The sequence below is a fragment of the Rhamphochromis sp. 'chilingali' genome, assembly GCF_963969265.1.
Source record: "Rhamphochromis sp. 'chilingali' genome assembly, chromosome: 2".
NCBI classification, from domain to species: Eukaryota; Metazoa; Chordata; class Actinopteri; order Cichliformes; family Cichlidae; genus Rhamphochromis; species Rhamphochromis sp. 'chilingali'.
Window position 1 is genome coordinate 11,020,471 of NC_137930.1, and position 14,460 is coordinate 11,034,930.

At 38.7% G+C, this 14,460-nt stretch overlaps 1 protein-coding gene across 1 annotated transcript in view; it reads left to right on the forward strand.

Annotated features, from left to right (window-relative positions):
* Positions 1–14,460, forward strand: part of crb2a (crumbs cell polarity complex component 2a) — a 46,478-nt gene that overhangs the window by 5,193 nt on the left and 26,825 nt on the right. The window lies entirely within an intron of this gene.

The following is a 14,460-nucleotide window of genomic DNA, read 5'->3' on the forward strand; positions in this document are numbered from 1 at the left end:
TCCATGAAAAGCATTCAGTTGACCTAAAATACTGCAGCAAGAGTATTGATAGGAACTAAAAAAGAGAGAACATATTTCTCCTATATTGCCTTGCCTTCATTGGTTCCCTGTCAAATCCAGTATCACTTAAAATCACTTAAAATCCTGCTTCTCACATAAAAGGTCTTCAATAATGAGACCCATGAGACCCATATCACTCCATAAGAACACATTGCTCTCAGACAAAATAAGAGTGGGAGGCAGAGCCTTTAGCCTTCAGACCCCTCTTCTGTGGAACCAGCTTCCAGACAAACACCCTCTCTACTTTTAAAAAATTAGGCTTAAAACTTTCTGTTATAATCAAGCTTAAAGTTAGGGCTGGATCAGGTGACCTTAAATCCTACCATAGTAACGATGCATTCAGTTATTAATTATTATTCATCTCTGGCCCTCTAGCACAGCAAGTCTTGTCCTGTGTTACTCCCCTAACCCCAGTCAGTTGGTGCAGGTGGTTGCCCCTCCCTAAACCTGGTTATGCTGGAGGTTTCTTCTTGTGAACAGAGGATTTTTCCTATCCCACTGTTGCTCATATGGGATCATATGATTGTTGGGTTTTTCTCTGTTTCTTTGTATTATTGTAGGGTCTTTACCTTACAATTTAAAGTACCTCAAGGCAACTGTTGTTGTGATTTGGACCTATATATTAACCTGTTTGCTCTCGCGTCATCAGGCAGAAATGTAGTCAAATGCCTTTAGTCAAGATTGGATAAAACTGACATATTGATGTTTTTAACTAAACAAATATAGAAGCTAGCTCAGAGAACTCAATAGGAGAGAGGAAGTCTAAATAAATATGAGCAGTTACTAAAGTTGCTGTAGGTTAAGTTGTCATTTTTATTTTGTCATTAGTAGTTAATTAATAATCAGAGTTGTCTCACAGAAAATGGAGACAAAATAGTGTGTGTGTCCAGGAAGAGAAAATTGTTTGTGATTGCTTATATTTGTGCCATAGGGAGTTTGACAGCTAAAGAGCTCTGTATGCAAAGGAGGAGCGACCCAGCAACTTTTCTTTAATGTACACTGGGCATTTTCAGCTTTGTTGAATTTTTGACCTTTTCCTCTGCATCACGTCCGACAGGTCCAGCTATCTGCACAATAAGCATCAACCTTATGTGTGTGTGTGTGTGTGTGTGTGTGTGTGTGTGTGTGTGTGTGTGTGTGTGTGTGTGTGTGTGTGTTCTGTGGGTTATCATAAAAAGTGGACATGTTAAAGAGTCAGTATTCACTTGTCTGTCTGAATGCATTTGCAGCTATTATTGCGTCAACTCTTTTGGAAAGGCTTTCCACAAATTTAGGAGTTTATTAATTGGAATTTTCAACCATTATTCCAAAAACACAATTAAGAGGTCAGACACCAATACTGGATAAAAGCCTCCGCTCGAATTCATCCCAAACATGTTCTATCGGTTGAGATCAAGACTCTGTCCAGGCCAGCCAAGTGCTTTCACACCAAACTCGCTCATCCATGTCCTTATGGACCTTACTTTGCACGCTGGTGCACAGTCCTGTTTGAATAGGATGTGTCAAGCTATTCCCAAAAAACTGGAAATATGAAATTTTCCAAAATGTCTTGTATGCACCCAAAGGGTCACCTTTAAGTCTGACAAGTAGGGATGGAAATTTAGTAGAAAACTGGTTCAATTCCTTGGAATTATTAGCCTGCTTGGCTGCCAATTCTGCTTATTAATTCCGCTTTGTGCTGCAGTCAGTTGATTATAGTGCATGTCCGTAAAGAGAAAAATAGTAGCATCCACAGCATGGACATTACTTTTATTTTTATTGTACAAAAGGACAAGAGAACAATGGTAAAGACCAAGGAGCTTGGAAAGAAAAGCGTCTGGACTTCTTTAAGTAAGAAGTCCAGACGCTTTTCTTTCCAAGCTCCTTAGACTACGATGACCTGGATGACTGAGAACCTTCACAGGACAATGGTAAAGATTAAACTGTGTCCAGGACAGACTTTGGTTTTTGCTGTCAGCTTTGTGTTGATACATAAATCAAAGAGAAAGATCATAGGTGTGATCATATTAGAATAGGGATTGTGCTGGTGTGTGGGACTGTGGCCTATAGGTTTATGTAGTTAAATGGTAATTATGAGACAGTCCATTTTACAGAGAAACGTTTGTAGTAAGCACTGTAACGAATGACCTTCGCCTGGGAATAATTAAGTAACGCACTGCATTACTTTTTCTTTTTTTAAAATGTGTCCAGCAGTTGTAACAAGCAGAATTAGGATCTGAATGCTTTCTAGTGACAGACATATTTGCTTTGCCAAGAGAAGGACCTCTCTCTAAGTTCCTTTTGCTAATGTTTTTGTTTTATTTATTTACATTATTTTATTATTCATATGTCTAGTGGATAACATGCTAGAGCACTTAAAGGCCAGATTCGTGAAAGATAAGAAGAAAGCAGAGAAATGGGCACTGGACACAGCTCCAAAAGCTGGGATCAGAGGCAGCATGCAGTTGAGGCCAGCTCCCCAAGCAAAAGTCGAGGACATGGCCACAGACCCCAGAACCTCGTGGAGTCCCCACCAAACAACGAAGAATCCCAAGGCACTTCAAAATACAAACCCTAAGGGTGCAGGCCAGCAACCATGCCAAAATGCCCTGTCAAATCCCAAGGGGAGGAGAGGGGCAGTGGCGACCAGTGGTGACAGCAAGGAGTGCAATCCCCTGCATTACTTTTAGAAAACGTTTTCTGTGTAATATGTGTAATACAATGCTTTGTTTGAGTAACAACCTCAACATTGATGACAATATACATAAACATTTGACCACACACTATACAATTAATTTGCTTTAATGCAATTAATGTGATATCCTTGATATGCTGCTTGCCCATGGTGGTGACTTTCAAAGCGGAGCCAATGGGAATTCAATAAGAACCAATGGGAGAATTGATAAGGAATCAAATATCAGTAATGGAATCCAAATTGCAATTCCTATCTCTACTGACAAGCCAGATGGGGAGGAGGCAAGACTTCCTGCACCCATTTCCTGTACTATATCTGGGGCCTCAGTTGGCTAGTGGTTTGGTGCTAGGCTCACTGCGTATCAAGGTCATTGCTAGTTTTGGTGTGTTCTTCTCCCTGCTGCTCGCCACTGGTCATTGTGGACAGCCTGGGTCCATCCATCCATCCATTCGCTTATCCTTTTCAGGGTCGCTGGAGCCTATCCCAGCTGTCATAGGGCGAAAGGCAGGGTACACCCTGGACAGGTTGCCAGTCTGTCGCAGAGCCAACACATAGGGACAGACAACCATTCACACCTAGTGACAATTTGGATTATCCAATTAACCTATCCCCACAAGTTGCATGTCTTTGGACGGTGGGAGGAAGCCAGAGTACCTGGAGAGAACCCATGCAAACACGGGGAGAACATGCAAACTCCACACAGAAAGACCCCAGCGTGATGTTGGAATTGAACTCAGGACCTTCTTGCTGTGTGGCAACAGTGCTAACCACCGTGCCACCGTGCTGCGACAGCCTGGGTCTCCTTGGTATTTCTCTGTCCACCTCTGGCTCCCGGGGGGCATTGTTGGAGTCTCTCACTCTCATTATCAAGTACTTTTTATGACAAGCGCTCATACAGAGACACTCATATTCTTTTTCTCTCACTCACACACACACTCACACACACATACACATATGTATGTCTGTTTGTGTAACCACCTCTGTTTTGTTAAAGATGCAGCAACTTTTCATTTCTCCACGCCCTTTTTCTCTCTTTCTGTCTCATTTTCTTTTTCTGTTCCACGTCCTTTTATCTTTATGTTATTATCTCTTCTCTTTCATCAAAATGGCCCTCACCTCTTTTCAGCAGCGGCTCCACTCAGATAATAAAATAAAATAAAAAGAGTGACAAGAGGAGCCTCTACAGAGCTCATCTTGGCAAAAGAAAATCTGTTTGGGGCAAAAAAGCATTCAGACCATGATTCTGCTGACTAAAACTGCCGAACAGAACCGGTTAGAAAAAATAAAAAAAAAACTTCTCTTGGCACAATGCAGTCAGACATGTGTCGTTCTCCTAGCAACCACTAAGCCCGCACTCATGCATCTGTGACACGTCAGACCAAAAGGGTGACTAGCTCAGCAGGTAGAGCAGGTCACCTACTGATCAAAAGGTTGGTGTTCGATCCCTGGCTCCTCCAGTCAGTATGCCAAGTATCCTTGGGCAAGATACTGACCCCAAGTTGCTCTCCAATACATCCATTTCAGCGTGAATGTAGCTAGGAAGCACTCAGTTTAGTTTAGTTTAGAGGAAAGTGAATGTTGTATAGAGTGCTTTGAGTACTCTGGGAGAGTAGAAAGGTCCGCTCCAACTATTACCATATTACTAATGAGCTGTATTGTAAAGTGCTACTGGTTTTCTAAATTAGTATGAAACATTATGGATCGTTTCTTTGTTTTACTGCAATTGTAACACAACCTATGGTGGCAAATCTCAACTTTGGTAGGTTACTTGAGTGGAAACAAGCTAGAGGTTGAAGCTGTAAGCTATAAGCTCTTCGCCACCTGGAGATTACAAGAGCAAGGGGATTGACCCAAAGAGGCCAGAGGGATTACAACATGGAAAGGCTCTGGAGGCCTTCTGGTGAAAGAGAGGGACAGTAACGCTGTCTAATTAATCTCAGGTATACATCAAATGAGTGAGAAAATGTGTAAAATATGAAAAGGTTAGTAATCCAATCCAACTTTATTTATAAAGCACTTTAAAATAGCCAGCACAGGATCAGAGTGCTGTACAGTAAATTAGTTAAGAACAATAGAATAAAACAAAACAGCAAAAAATAAAACACATAATACATAAAATGACAATTAAAACAGCCCCATATTAAAAAACAACATAAAACAACACAGAGTCAACTAATAAAAACGAATAAAAAATAAACTGAAAAGGCCAGGGAAAGGTAAATGGGTGCTTTCTTATACAGTAATTTTTCTACTGTACTTAAGCACTCAAAGTACTTTGTACAACATGTCCCATTCACACATAAATTCATACAAGCTTCGCGTATCTAAGTGCTTTCTATCTAATGGTCACACACACACATTCAGACTTTGATTACTCTGTTTTCAGTCTTCCCCAAGGTTATTTTAGTTATGGAATAGCCAAAGATTCAAATGACCAACCTTCCAATTGTTCAACCTTTTCAGGCGCAACATGTAATAACACTATAATACGTGTTAAATTAAAAAGCCCTTTTAAGTCTTTATAAGGTGCTTAATAAAAATTAATATGTTAATAAGAACTGAAAAAATAAACATATGTTAAATGTTTTGTGTGTTTATATGTTATCCTATAAAGCAACACACAATGGATAAGTAAATGTTTAATAATGAAATACTAAGTAAATTAGTTGAACTTATTAATATTGTTAAATTAGAAGTTTCCCTTCAAGAATATCCTACAAATGAATTCTAAATCTGTTTCTAATTCTAAAATTCAACACTCTCTGTTCACTTATTTAAAAATAAACCATATTGTAAATATTTATAAATTTTATTACCCGTTAACTAAGGACTTAGCAAAGTCCTTATATTAAGCGTCAAATAGCTATGCTGCTTAATATAGCCATGAGCCTGGGAAGAGATGCAAATCCTTTGGACTTTCTTTCAGAATGGATATCCAGGCGTAATAAATCTCCCAAATCAAATAAGTAGAGCTACCAGCTGTGACAATCTGTGATAGGAGCAGCTAAAAGTAGCTTTTAATGTAGCTACTTATTTATTTCTATATTTATCCAACTGCTTCTTTATTTGTTAGTAGGGACTACATCACAGCAATTTTTCTGCATAAGAAACAAAAGGATATAGAAGCGTTGCTATATTATATTCAAATATACCAAAATACATATGCACTGTATGAGATACAAATTTTAAAAAAAGACAGACATTTAGTATTATTGGCTATTTCACCTCTCCTTGATGTAGTGGTACAGAGAAAAGATAATGCAATACATTTTTTAAAATACTTACTGTTCATGTCAAAGTCAAAGTCAGCTTTATTATTAAAAACCATATTTACAGATCATACACAGGAATTTGAAAGTGCAATGGTCCCACGACCCGCAGGGTACATTAAACAACATAAAGATAAAAAGATAAAAATAAAATAAAAGTCTTATATACAACACAATACAATCTTATATAAACAGCAATGTCCAACACAATCCGAGTGTTTGTGGGCAAGAGTTTGTGTGCAAGTGGGTTGGGGGAGTCAGTGAAAGGGCGATGTCCCCCTACGATGTGTAATTTGATAAGATTTATTGCAACATGTCTATGTCACTTAATTACTATGTTTATCCTATACTCCATCTTACATCAAGAAGACTTGAAGCTAATCTTGAATCCTTACAGCATCCTGGAGCACATCCAGCCTACAGGTGGCTAACACTCCTCTGGAGTCACTGTAATCTGGAAAGATCAAACGCAGTTAGTGTCTAATGTTTGGATTGAGGGCAGAAGGCACCTTAACCAGAACTGGAAATGGTAACACCCTTCTACTTTAACAGAGTGACTGTGGATAATGCCAGCCTTGAGGCCACACTTGAGGAGTTACTTTTTTTGCATGGTTATTCTGTAAATAAGACAAATTACAACATACTAATTAATTGTAGAAGAAGGGTAATAATGCATTAAATAATAGGAATAATTAGTCAGAGTTCAAAATCATTTTAATTATTAAAATTATAATTTAATTCTAAAAAATCAATTTAAAAATATGAATTTTTTAGCTCTGTCTGGGTTTGGGAGTTACGATCTCTCTTCTTAGATCATCATCCCCATGATATGGCTGAATGGATGGATGGATGTGTCTAAAGTCCATTCTCAAGACACAAATAAAAGACCTCAATAGTATTGGGGAGCTCGTATTGCAGTTTTTTTCCACAGTATCAGATTGATATTAGATTTTTGGGGGGGCATGACGAAAATATGTGCGAGTGATTGGTGTCCAAACTTCCACACTACCTCCAACATGGCTCCATCTTGTTTCCTCAAATTCTGATAAATATTATTTTTATAATCTTCTTCTTGTAAGTCAAAATGTCAGTTAATACATTAACCTGCCTGGATATCGGTAGTTTGATCTTTTTAGCATAGTATTTACTCATTTGTAAGTATCTGAAGAAAACCTTGTACTCCAGCTCTGCAAACCTTTAAAAGTATCCTCTATGACTTAACGTGCAGACTGCTGTAATGCCCTTGTCCCACTACTATCTGAATCCACTATCATTAGATCTTGGTTTGAATTATGATCAAGGGCTATGTCAATATTTTAATATTGCATAAATATACCACGTTGAATTAGGAAAGCCTAATCCTCCCTTCTGCCTGGATATAATGGACCCTCTGTCTTTTGCACATAAAAATCTCAAAATACCTTTATTGCAGAATTTAAATTGTGTGTCAGAGATTGTATGGTGAATAGACTGAAAAAGATAGAGCAGTTGTGGTAGTATGTTCACTTTAATGTCGATTTGAGTGCCAAAGCATCTGATTTTTGTCTTAACGGTGTCACGAATTGTGTTATACTTAATTAAGATATTATTAATATATTTAGTTACTTTAATCTTCCATTTGATCTACTATTTCTAGAAATTTCTTGGGACCACCAACCCATTCATGTCTATAATTGTTTTTCCCCACTCAGCGACACACCTGCCAAGGAACATGCTGCAGTTATTGGATAAACTTTTTTGAGACATGTAAAACAACAGCAACCATAGTGTCCATTATTTGTCTAGTGAACTGTCCAACATTGAGTGAAACCTGAAACTGCTGGCTAAGGATTAATGTAAATACCTTAAAACTGTAATTCATGTCAACAGTACTGACAACAGGTAACATGAATTGGAGGACACTAAAATTACTGCTGTATAACTTTTCCAAAACAATGTCAGACTCTATACATTGCTGGCTGGCTGAGTGTAAGAGTTTTAATCTTACACACCCCTTTGCAGCTCCTTTCCTCCCCTTATCTCCCCAAAACTCCATCCTGTAAGAGACTGTCTGCCCCCAGACCACCAAAAAAACATTCGAAATTCAGCAAAACCAATTTTAAAAAAGAACAATGTAGTATCTAAAACTGCACCAAAGAGTCAAACAGTGAAATGTGGATTTTTAAACATTAGGTGTCTCTCTTCTAAATCTCTGTTAGGCCATCAATCAACTGAACTTACAAAATATAAACAACATAATTCTGAAATCAACAATAGCATACAGATTAAAGCTAAAGAGTATCATCAACATAGCCTGGAGAACATTTGCTAATAAGATGAAGTTAGCTAAATAAGCAATCTCATAGAGTATTTAAAACGTAGAATGGGAGGCAGAGCCTTCAGCTAATGATGGAAGTTATTATATCTTAATCATTAGTTATTATTAATATCTGGCCCATCTATACAGTGGGGCAAAAAAGTATTTAGTCAGCCACCGATTGCGCAAGTTCCCCCACCTAAAATGATGACAGAGGTCAGTAATTTGTACCAGAGGTACACTTCAACTGTGAGAGACAGAATGTGAAAAAAAAATCCATGAATCCACATGGTAGGATTTGTAAAGAATTTATTCGTAAATTAGGGTGGAAAATAAGTATTTGGTCAATAACAAAAATACAACTCAATACTTTGTAACATAACCTTTGTTGGCAATAACAGAGGTCAAACGTTTACCATAGGTCTTTACCAGGTTTGCACACACAGTAGCTGGTATTTTGGCCCATTCCTCCATGCAGATCTTCTCGAGAGCAGTGATGTTTTGGGGCTGTCGCCGAGCAACACGGACTTTCAACTCCCGCCACAGATTTTCTATAGGGTTGAGGTCTGGAGACTGGCTAGGCCACTCCAGTACTTTCAAATGCTTCTTACGGAGCCACTCCTTTGTTGCCCGGGCGGTGTGTTTTGGATCATTGTCATGTTGGAAGACCCAGCCTCGTTTCATCTTCAAAGTTCTCACTGATGGAAGGAGGTTTTGGCTCAAAATCTCACGATACATGGCCCCATTCATTCTGTCCTTAACACGGATCAGTCGTCCTGTCCCCTTGGCAGAAAAACAGCCCCATAGCATGATGTTTCCACCCCCATGCTTCACAGTAGGTATGGTGTTCTTGGGATGCAACTCAGTATTCGTCTTCCTCCAAACACGACGAGTTGAGTTTATACCAAAAAGTTCTACTTTGGTTTCATCTGACCACATGACATTCTCCCAATCCTCTGCTGTATCATCCATGTGCTCTCTGGCAAACTTCAGACGGGCCTGGACATGCACTGGCTTCAGCAGCGGAACACGTCTGGCACTGCGGGATTTGATTCCCTGCCGTTGTAGTGTGTTACTGATGGTGACCTTTGTTACTTTGGTCCCAGCTCTCTGCAGGTCATTCACCAGGTCCCCCCGTGTGGTTCTGGGATCTTTGCTCACCGTTCTCATGATCATTTTGACCCCACGGGATGAGATCTTGCGTGGAGCCCCAGATCGAGGGAGATTATCAGTGGTCTTGTATGTCTTCCATTTTCTGATGATTGCTCCCACAGTTGATTTTTTCACACCAAGCTGCTTGCCTATTGTAGATTCACTCTTCCCAGTCTGGTGCAGGTCTACAATACTTTTCCTGGTGTCCTTCGAAAGCTCTTTGGTCTTGGCCATGGCGGAGTTTGGAGTCTGACTGTTTGAGGCTGTGGACAGGTGTCTTTTATACAGATGATGAGTTCAAACAGGTGCCATTCATACAGGTAACGAGTGGGGGACAGAAAAGCTTCTTACAGAAGACGTTACAGGTCTGTGAGAGCCAGAGATTTTCCTTGTTTGAGGTGACCAAATACTTATTTTCCACCCTAATTTACGAATAAATTCTTTATAAATCCTACCATGTGAATTCATGGATTTTTTTTCACATTCTGTCTCTCACAGTTGAAGTGTACCTCTGGTGCAAATTACTGACCTCTGTCATCATTTTAAGTGGGGGAACTTGCACAATCGGTGGCTGACTAAATACTTTTTTACCCCACTGTATATACATACATAAACAATAAGATCAGATATAAGGATATTGCATGTTAAAACTGTCTTTAGATTGGTACACATTGTTACACCCCAGCCTAGGCAACCGGCGTGCAACGCAGGAAAATAAAAATAAGGAAAAAACACACGACAAAAAAACCCCCCACTAAGGCTCTCCACCAAATTCCCAAAACGGAAGTGTCTCAAAACGAAAGTATTGACAAAACCCATTTACAGCTATTTACAACAAACTATTTATTTACAACACGGGGGGAGATCGCGACCATGACATACTGAAACACAAGGCTTAAATACATAGAAGGAGCAATCAGGGAATGGACCACAGGAGGGAAACACAGCTGGGGCAAATTAGACCTGACGAGACAAGGAAACGTAAACTGAACACACTAAGATGACACAGACTTTCAAAGTAAAGCAGGAAATACATGACAGTCACGCAAAAAACAAAACACTGACAACACCGAAACGTAACAACATACACAGATGGTTATACAGTCATGTGCATACAGACAATACAGGAAGGGGCTCAGCACACAGCTTTGGGGAACTTCAGTGCTCAAAGTGAAGATGGTGTGTTTGTCCCTATCTTAACATTTTGAGGGTGGTTGATGAGAAAATATAATATACAGTTACATATTGAGGGGGCACTAGTTTGAGAAGTTTGTCTTAAGTTTGACTTAAATGTTGTGTTTGTCTCTATGAGTAAGGGCTGTGTGTAAGAGCCACACAGACTCTTTAGTTGATCTTTTTGCTCAGTAGACAATCTGGTTTTGATCTAGATCAGCTGGGATGGATTCCTTGATGAGAGTGGGTATCAGTCATTTAAAGCATTTTGAAAAGGTTGGGGTAAGAACTTTTTTTGGGGGGGGGGGGTTGTTGTTTTTTTTACATACACGAGACGAGGAATGGTGGGCAGTTTTGTCTTCATCTCTCAAGATTTCCAGATAAAGATGTGTGAGTACCTCTGCCAGTTGGTCAGCACAGGACTGTAGTGGGTATCCATGTACACCATTAGGAGAAGCTACTCCTTCTGTTGATTCAATGGAGAAACCATCATTCCTGATGAGTCAATAGAAAAGAGGACCCGAAATATTGGGCTATTGCAGCTATCAAATTGTACAATTAAGGTAAGTTAAGGTAATCTAGGATGCTGACAAAGTTGTTGGTTTGTACATGTTACATTTTATTGGTATGATCTGTGATGGACTGAGTGCCCTGCCACATCTGCTGTCTGCTGCCAGTACTACAAAAGTCCTCTCCAATCCTAGCATGTAGTTATTTTTATTTTTATTTAATTTCTTTTAGCTTTTCTCAAGTCTGCTCTGGTAGTCCCATAAGCTGAGATGTCTTCTTATTTAAAGGTAGTGTCTCTGGCTGTGAGCAATCATTTGATATCACTGTTCTACTATGATTTCAGTTAGTCCACAGTGATGTAAAACTTGCTTCACTGGGCACAGTGTCAGTGATACTGGTGTTCTGGCAGTTTCCAATTCACGGTAGGCTTGAGCTTGGTGGTTCCTAGGTTATTCTTGAATTTCCAAACCATTTTCTCCTCATCCTTCCCCAGACCTATCTCAAAGTCATACATCCAGAAAAACTATTTGAACTGATTTATGTGATGTTTGAACTTGGAATTTGTGGTTGTTCAGGAATGCCTCCAAGAGACCTCTCCAACTTGTATAAATCTACAATTCTCCTTTGTACATGTTTAATCTGTTCCTTGGACTTTAAAAATTTACCTGATCTGACTGCATCACTTTCTAACTTTGCTACACCTGCTGTCACTGAAGATAACAGCATTTGAGATTCTAAATCTCAAGCTTTGCACAGAGCAGTTATGGAAGACAAGAAGTCAGACACAGATATAGAATAGAGAACTCAGTAGGCTTTTAAAAAATAAAGATGTGCAGACTAAATGCTCTAGTTCTAAAAAGTTCACAGTATGATTTGACTTGGTGTAAAGAAGAAAACAAAACAGCACTGTAGGTGATGTAATCCCAGGTTGAGGTTTTGTGGTCTATGATTTTATAATGATGGAAGTTAAGATTTGTGGCATAGTATATTTACAGTCATTGATCCTTATTTCTTATATTTTTGCACATTTGTCACACTTCCATGTTTTAGACATAAAACAAATTTTAAATGTTTGATAAATCACAAATTAATGTTGAATAACCAAAAATGATTTCGTTAATTACCAGTATTGTTAGCTTAGGGTACCTGTGGCATAAACATTACATTGGGTGGTGGTCTAATAAATTTATACGCAATTGCAACTTGTGTATGCCACTTTTCACTATGATGAAAACTGGGAACATAAACTGCATATAAGAGCAAAAAGAAAGAATAACACGTATAATCTTTTGGCTTGATTGCTTTCTATTTTGTAACAGAATTTTGTAACAGAAAAAATGCAGACAATTTGTAATCATAACCATGTTTCTTTACTTTTATTATTTATCTCTCTTTTCTTTTACACTGTCACTCTGCTCCCACATTCCTCTCCTCTGCAACTCAGTCACTTTTAATATCTTCCACTCCAGTGAGAATTTGGAGCCATAACACTGATCAAAGAACTGGGGACCGGGAGGTAGACTGGGGTATTTTGGATAGTGTGTTGAGAGTGGCCTATTTAAAAGGAATGTGAACTGATTCTACTGAGACCTAGTAGCACTGGCTGATGAGGGCACACATTAATATGTATTGAAAGAATTCACTGTACTTGCCCAGCCATTTTCCCTAGATACCCACAAATGTGAAATATGGACTGATATTTAGATACTGCATATCTGCCTTAAATTGGCAGTTACAGTGTTTTTCCAGTGTAGGTTTTAGTTCCCATTAGTTATGGTCAATGGCCAAATGAAACTTACTGAAGATTGTATTGAAGAAGGATCTACTAGTAGAGGTGCTACTTGAAGCTTTTCAACACAGCCCTCTTTGGTGGCATCTGGTGGCCAGAAATATTAAGACCAGCCTGAATCAAAACGAACTGCTTCATCATGATTGCCTGCTCAAGAGAACTGATTTGACAGCTTCTGTTTGATATCATGTGACGATTCTTTGTGATATTGGGCTACCGTTCTGCTCCTGTGAACATGTTTTTTTTTTTACAAAAAAAACAAAAAAAAGTTATTTAATTTAATAATTTTGATGAATAAACCATCCTTGTTTAGACATGGGCCATTTTTTGATCTTCCTTTGCTTGTGACTTTGTAAAAATTGTCAAGTCTGTCTAGATTACAATTAAAATTGCCATTTTGAGACTAAACATGCAGAGAAACACAAGGTCTTGACTGATGTGGAGTGGTAGGGGGTATTTGAACTTAAAAGCAAAAAGGAATTTTAATCAAGATTTACACATTTAAAGACCAGCTCAAGAACAACTTTGTCATCATAAAATTTAAACAAAAAAACAAAAAAACAAAAACAAAAACAAAAAAAACAGTAAATTATGAGGAGTTTATCAAAAAAACCAAGACTTAACAAAACGTAACACTGTACATTGCAGGAAATCTGTACAGTGGACAAACATATAGTTTTTCTCCTACGCTCTGATCGAGAGCTGTCATGTCTGCCACACACTCCAGTTACTCATCTTTGTATAGGTCATCTTTGTAACAAGACTTTGAGAATACAGAGGAGGTGGCAGTAATATGCTGAATGAAAGGGACTAGGTAAGGGAGTGATTTGACCACGGAGCTATATGTATGCTCGGAAAGGTTTAAACTGAAAAGAGACAATCTGACAGATTTTATAAAGGCTGTCCAAGTTTCTATCTATTATGATGGATGAAAAAACACAAATAAGTACTAAAATACTAAATACTAATGCATCAGTATTCTAATAGGATAATAAAATCGGATATATTAGCCTGGAATGAAGTAAAAGATATTGAGAGTCTTTTTAGCAATTAGATACAGCATATTCTTCCTCTTCTTTTTCACTCACTTCTTCTTTACTAATATTCATGCTCCAATGAACACATCCGGAGCAACTTGGGGTTCAGTATTTTGTTCAAGAGTCCTTTCACATGTAGACTGGAGCAGCGAGGGATCGACCCACCAACCTTTAACACAGAAACCTAGAAAATGATCTGCTCTACACAGCCAGCCTGGAAATAAACCCAATCCCAATGAAGTTGGGAAGCTATGTAAAATGTAAAAGAGAATACAATGACTTTCAAATCTCATAAATCCATGTTTTATACCCAATAGAACAGCGGTCCCCAACCCCCGGGCCTCGGACCGGTACCGGTCCGTGAGTCGTTTGGTACCGGGCTGCGAGAGTTGAGGCTCAGGTGTGAAATGTATAGTTTTCAGGGTTTTTATCGGTTTTCAGCATTATTTTGTTATCGTTTTTATCGTTTACTCGGTTTTCCTTGGTCTTTTCACGTGTGT